Below are 7,101 nucleotides of genomic sequence, written 5' to 3'. Positions count from 1 at the left end.
CTAGCCGGCAGTGCTCCGACCGCTTCTCGTCTCTCTCCTACCCTCTCTTTTAAACCCGTTCACTCCCTGAGCGGCTCAGCCAAAGCAGAGAGCAGTAAAAGGGGGAAGCCCTGCCGGCGTCGTGGCAACCAGAGCGGGACTGGGTGGTTGGTTGGTTGCCGGGCGGACACTGGGGGTCTTGGGCAGAAAGGGAGGGGGGTGGGTGGGGGGGTTCAACTGCGGGGACAGGCCCTCTGTTCTTTAGCCCCTACTTTGACGGGACATAGCCTCTGGGCTCTCTCTCTCTTTCTCCATCTCTTTCTTTCTTTCTCTCGTTCTCTGGATTACCGTTATCCACCCCTTCACTTTCAATGTGGACGGAACCGATGGAAGGTTTGCTGGAGTTTCACTGAGGAGAACACTATTACCGTAAGCAAAGACTGTGTGTCTGTGTAAGTGTGTGTGTGTGTGTTTGTGTGTGTGTCAGAGAAAAAGAACAACAAACTGAAAACCGAACGTAGGTGGTTAATGCTTTATTGGGAAGATTAGTCCTTTTGTGTGCGTGTGTGTGAGGTGGGTAGAGAACCAAGCCATGTGTGTAGAGGGTGGAGAACAGAACTCTGTGTGTGTGTGTGTGTGTGTGTGTGTGTGTGGTTGCTGGGTCTGTTAGTTTCTTTGTCGGCATGGAGATTAAGAGTTGCCTTAGAGAAGACACCGCTCTCTTCCCTTCCATCCTCTCTCTCTCCTCTCTTCATCTCTCCTCTCCTTTAATACCTCTAATGGGGTTGAGGGCCTCTCTCTCTCTCTCTCTCTCTCTCTCTCTCTCTCTCTCTCTCTCTCTCTCTCTCTGTCTCTCGTATAAACAGATCAGACAGACAGCACATTTTCTCACTGATGCTTTAACGATCGCTTCCCCCAAGTCTTAAAGGCTTTAAACCTGTTCTGTCAGAGCCACCATGCCTGAGATGACAACACTGTGTTTGTGTGTGTGTGTGTGTGTGTGTGTGTGTGGTTTGTGTGTGTGTGTGTGCACGTGTGCACGCTGCATCTTTGATTTAATCAGCACTGTGAAGAACACAACGCTGAAAAGTGTGCCACATGTGTGGCTCTGTGTTCATTTGTTTCATCTGTGCTGTGTTGGCACTGTTCTGAATTCTCATCCAGAGCCTCTCTCTCGCTCTCTCTCTTTCTCTCTCTCTCGCTCTCTCTCTCTCTCTCGCTCTCTCTCTCTCTCTCTCTCTCTCTCGCTCTCTCTCTTTCTCTCTCGCTCTCTCTCTTTCTCTCTCTCTCTCTCTCTCTCTCTTTCACTCTCTCTTTCTCTATCTCTCTCTTTCTCTATCTCTCTCTATCTCTCTCTCTCTCTCTCTCTCTCTCTCTCTCTCTCTCTCTCTCTCTCTCTTCCTCCCCCTCCTCTCCACTCTTCTCTTCTGCTCCTTTCTCTTCTCTCCTCTTTCTCCTATTTCTCTCTGTTCGTGATCTCTTGGAGGATGAACTTCCCCGCAGCTTTGGATTTAGAGCTAACGGAGTTCAGAAATAGAGAAAGTAAATACTATATAAAAAAGGAGGTTGTGAGTGCTGCCTTCTTGTGGAGGTGTGGTGCTGACAGACGGTTTCTTGGTGGCCGTGTGTGTGTGTGTGTGTGTGTGTGTGTGTGTGTGTGCGTGAGTTTGTGTGTGTGTGTGTGTGTGTGTGTGTTTTGTACGTGTGTGCTTGAGTTTGTGTTCTTGTGTGTGTATGCGTCTCCAGCATGCAGACCTTGTGAGTGAGTGAGTGCTGTGACTAGCAGCAGATTGAGCTGCAGAGGATTAAAGCACGACTGGCCAAGCTCAGCTTAGCACAGCACAGTGCAGGCTGCCCAATAATGCTGCTGTAGCGCTAACGTTAGCCTTTAGTGTTAGCGTCAGGCCTTGAAGCTGTGCTGACTGAAGCCAGGGCCCTGGACAGACTGGTGACTGAGTGACTGAAGTCTGAGTGAAGCTGTACCACAGGAGCTAAATAGGCACCTCAGCAGATTGGGTTCAACAAACATACTCACATAACAAGCACTCACTATGACACACACTGACTGTTTAGGCAGATGGAGATTAGAAAAGCGGAAAGGGATGTGTGTGGGTGGATAAGACAATCCAGGTGGATTTATGTGTCAATAATGTTTTTGGATTTGTTTTGTGTGGAGATGGGTTTGTGTGTGTGAACTGAGTAAAAATGGATACATCTAGAAGGTGCTGTTTGTGCTTGTGTGAGTGAGTGAGAGAGAGAGAGAGCAAGAGCAATTAAGTGATTATTGATAGACATATCTAGGAAATGCTCCTCGTTTGTGTGTGTGTATTCACACAGTGTGGACCCCCCCCCAACACACACACACGCACTGATATTTGTGACTGCAGGCCTATGTGGTCAGGATGATGGATGGCTGGTGGACCAAACTGGACAAGCCACCTCCCCAACGGAGAGGCAAACCCTCACACAGCAGAATCTCCCCATCAGCAACCCGTCAGATGGTGGCTCAGCCTCCAGCTAGCCTTCACTGAGGACAAGCCCTGACATGCCGTGTCCTAGCTCAGACGCTACAGCACCTATTAGTATTATTGGAGTTAATTACGTTTTACGAAAAAGTTAAACTATTAGAGTAAGTCACTTCACATAATACTATTTGTTTACGTTTAAAATGAACATAATCTTATAATAATCTCTGGACAACTGTAGGCTTCCACTAAACGTGGCCCTGGAAGCATCTGCAATAAGTAGCCTAAGTGTAAATAAAGACGGTGTGGAGCGTTAGAGAAGACCCAGTGTTTTCAGTACTCATAAAGGAGAAGCATGCATACTGCACCTACCTCTTCACTGTGCAGTCCCTGCTGTAGGAACACTGTTTGGAGGTTTCAGAGTGTCCCTCCTGTGAGAGACGGAGAAGAAAGTCAGGGCAATGGAGGGGATGTGAAAATACCCAAGCTTCACAAAGAAGCGGTTTCTGTGTGGACAGGAAACCCCTGTCAGGTCAGATCAGCAGTACAGACAACTGACGATGACTACGAAGATGATGATTAAGACTACTGGTTTCCCACACATTTCACTGGAACTGACTCCAGGCCTGGATTACCTCTGTGGGGAAACTTCTAGAGAACTGGACATGTTCCATGTGTTTTATTTTTTTGGTTGTTTCTAAACAGCATACCAGAAACTAAGTGATAGACGGCACTTACGTCCTCGGTTGAACTATATTTGTGTGTGTGTGTGTGTGTGTGTGTGTGTTTGTGTTTGTGTACAGGAAAGAGGATGAGAAGCATAATGAGAAACAGCGACTCTGGTTTGGATGTCCTCGATTCACTGTCTTTGTGTGTTTTCCAGGGCAGTTCCGAGACCTGTGTTTGTGTAATCTGCGTCATCCTGGAGTATCGTGCGCTATCAGACGTCAGTGAGATCAAAAACAAGCGTCAGACAAATATATCAAACTGAAAATAAAACGTTTTAAACTGTCCATGTAGACAGATGGGGATTTTCTACAAGGCTGCAAATTGCTGTTTGGCCTACTAAGATGTTGTCTTCCTAAAATGCTGATGCAGCTTTTCACAGACACGCTTGTACCAGAGTTTGCATATTTCTGACTTAAGTCACTCATATACCTGATGTTTTCCATGGCAGGAAGGGCTTGTCTGTTTTATAACTGACGTAGTGGCATAGAAGTGTGTGTGTGTGTGTGTGTGTGTGTGTGTGTGTGTGTGTGTGTGTGTGTGTGTGTGTGTGGTGTGTGTGTGTGTGTGTGGCCTGTTTCTGCACTGTAACCGCTGGGCTAGACCAATCTGAAGGGAAAGGTGATCAGAACAGCTGTGGTTCTTTTTTTACTTTGCCTCACAAAAGAGGGAGAGAGAAAAGAGTGCACATGGAGATAAGAGTGAGTGCACAAAAGAGGGAGAGAGAAAAGAGTGCACATGGAGATCAGAGTGAGTGCACAAAGAGAGGGACAGAGAAAAGAGTGCACATGGAGATAAGGGTGAGTGCACAAAGAGAGGGACAGAGAAAAGAGTGCACATGGAGATAAGGGTGAGTGCACAAAGAGAGGGACAGAGAAAAGAGTGCACATGGAGATAAGGGTGAGTGCACAAAGAGAGGGACAGAGAAAAGAGTGCGCATGGAGATAAGAGAGGGACAGAGAGGGAGAAAACGTGTTGAGAAACCTGACAAACCAGCTCGGTGCCGCGTAAACACCAGATGGTGATTCTGCGTCTGCCGTCTCGTCAAAGTGACCGTCGCTGGGGACACCGTGGGCAGGAAAGAGGGCTGCGTTGACCACGTATGTCGCCTTTGTAGTCACCATGGTTACAGGGGTCAGAAAGTCCTCATCTCCTAAAGTAAAGCAGGCAGACGCACGCATTGAGAGTCATGCAGTTTGGACGCCATGTGTTGTTCTCACTTTATGTGAAGTACACAGAGACACACACACACACACACACACACAGACACACACACAGACACACAGACACACAGACACACAGACACACAGACACGCAGACATACAGACCCACACACGCAAATCTCACACATGTGAGTCAGATTTAACGCATCTTCTGATGGCAGTATCTCATCATCTCATCCTGTCTTGTTTCCCTCTCCTCTTTTCTCCCTCTCCTCTTTTCTTCCTCTCCTCTCTTCTTCCTCTTCCACTCTTCTTCCTCTCCTCTCTTCTTCCTCTCCACTCTTCTTCCTCTCCTCTCTTCTTCCTCTTCCTCTTTTCTTCCTCTCCTCTCTTCTTCCTCTTCCACTCTTCTTCTTCATTTTGTGCCTATGGCAACCACTCAGTTGTGTGTGTGTGTGTGTGTGTGTGTGTGTGCGCCGTAGTGCTCTGAGTGGACTGGAGATGTTATGATGGTGTCATCAGGGTTAGTGATGTATAACTTGTCTGAGGTGTGTGCGTGTGCGCATGTGTGTGGCTCTGTTCAAAGTGGAGTGGAATTATGTGACATCGGATGGTTTTTTCGGTGTGTTGGTCCTTCTGGGTGAGGTCCCAATGTCACGCAAAGCACAGGTCACAGAAAAAACGGCTGCCAACAGCAGGAGAATGTTGTGAGCAAACACATAACTCACACATGTGTACATGTGTACACACACACACACACACACACAATCACACACGTACACGTAAACACAATCACACACGTGTACGCGTACACAGACACAATCACACACGTGCACACGTAAACACACACTCACTCACGCGCCACAGCTAAGCCAGGTCAGGGTCAGACCCATTCCTAGTTTCTCGTACTAACAGATGTTGGTGTACTGTGCGTGCGTGTGTGCTTGCGTGTGTTTGTGGGTATTGAGTGGATTTGTATCCTTGGTCCCAGTCAGCAGTGAATGAATGAAGATCATTAGCTCATGTGTCCAGCACAGCAGTCAGGATGCCACCACTGCCAAAAACACACAGGCATCAGCCTCCTTACCCCACATCAGCTCCTTAGCCCACATCAGCTCATTACCCATCTCCACTCCATCTCCAGCTACGGCTACTCGTCTAGGTGGTAATGACTCCGGGGTCGGGGGGGGGTAAAGGTTGTTGGCGGATACAGATGTGTGCTTTTAAATGAGGCAGCTTTTTCGTTTATTGTTTTTCATGCCAGTCTTTCCATCTCTCTTCCTTAGTACTCAGTCAGCAGATCTGTTGTGTTATCAGAGCTGCTTACCTGGCTGTTGACTTCCAATTCATAAAAAAATCCCTCCTCAGCGGCCTGTAACAGGAGACTGACACACACACACACACACACACACTAGTTATCAGTCATGGCATGCTCTATTGTCAAGATCAAGTCATGTCCCAAGTCCTTAGAAAACCCTTGCCTTACAGTTTTAGGCAGGGGATCCCCACCCCCCAGTACTACTTCAGTCTGTTGGCCTTAAGCTGGCTGGTTGGCTGGGGGGTCCTAAAATAAAGATGAGGTGGGTGAGGGGAGGTTGAGGTGTGTGTGTGTGTGTGTGTGTGTGAGAGCTGCCTGCAGACTGCTCCCTCTCCCAGCCTCCCCATTTCTGTCTCATGACCTCGTCTGTTTCCGCTGGACTAGCGTGTTTTAATATTAGAAACACTCACCCAGTCTCTGTATCTAGTCTGGTCTGGTTGTCTGGATGCTGTCTGCGTTCTTACTCAGGTCTGTGCCTCCCCACTTGAGGAGCTTGAGGTGGTTGCACTTGCATGACCAGAGGCTAGACCTTTTTTGTGTGTGTGTGTTTTTGTGCGTATGTTTTGTGTTTACATTTTATTATATTAAATTACACAAACACACACACACAGACCCAAAATACTTATGTTACATGACATGTTACATATTACGTGTTCCAGTAAAATGGTCTGAGTGTTCCTGTGAACAGGGAAGATGTCCTCATCCTGGAAGCCACCAGTGCGTCACTTGCAGTAGCAGGAAGTGGCCTCTTCACTGCGCGCCCCATTCGCTGTATATTTAGCGTGCTATCACGCTCCTCCATCTACCAACACTTCTGTTTTCCCCTTCAGAAGCTTTGATGCTCCTGTTAATGCTTGTGTTACCTTAGCATCTGCGCTTTGGAGAAACCACCCTGTTTTTTCCCCTTTGGTATTATTATTTGAAGTAGGAGTATTATTGTCCCCCTCCACCCATAAGTACACTTCAAGTCTGTCTTTCAAGCGACACAAGCTCAAGGGGTTGGATATGAATTATTACTTATTTTTGTTTCCTTCCTTCCTGTGTTTGTGTGTGTGTGTGTGTGTGTGTGCTCGCAGACTTTTGTCTGTGTGTTTTTGCACTTTTTGTTCTTTCCAAATGGTATCCATTAAATATGCATCTACTTAATGAAAGCACCTCCAGAAATCTCTACTCCTACGGTGTGTGTGTGTGTGTGTGTGTGTCTGTCTGTGCGCGCACGCTCTTACTCATTTCAGATGTTTTGTGCATGTGTGTGCGCGTCTTGTCTTGTTTTCAAGAGGTTGATGTGGTGATTACATTTATTTTGCTGTTGGGTCTTGGGTCTGTAGTAGGGAGACGAATCACAGGACGTGTGTGTGTGTGTGTGTGTGTGTGTGTGTGTGTGTGTGTGTGTGTGTGTGTGTGTGTGTGTGTGTGTGTGTGTGTGTGTGTGTGTGTGTGTGTGTGTGTG

The 7,101-nt window shown here is 47.4% G+C and overlaps 1 protein-coding gene across 1 annotated transcript in view; it reads left to right on the top strand.

Annotated features, from left to right (window-relative positions):
* Positions 1 to 7,101, top strand: part of spsb4a (splA/ryanodine receptor domain and SOCS box containing 4a) — a 65,982-nt gene that overhangs the window by 20,648 nt on the left and 38,233 nt on the right. The gene's annotated exons all lie outside the window — the stretch shown is intronic.

The sequence above is a fragment of the Sprattus sprattus genome (assembly GCF_963457725.1).
Source record: "Sprattus sprattus genome assembly, chromosome: 4".
NCBI classification, from domain to species: domain Eukaryota; kingdom Metazoa; phylum Chordata; class Actinopteri; order Clupeiformes; family Clupeidae; genus Sprattus; species Sprattus sprattus.
This window is presented reverse-complemented; position numbering and strand designations above follow the sequence as displayed.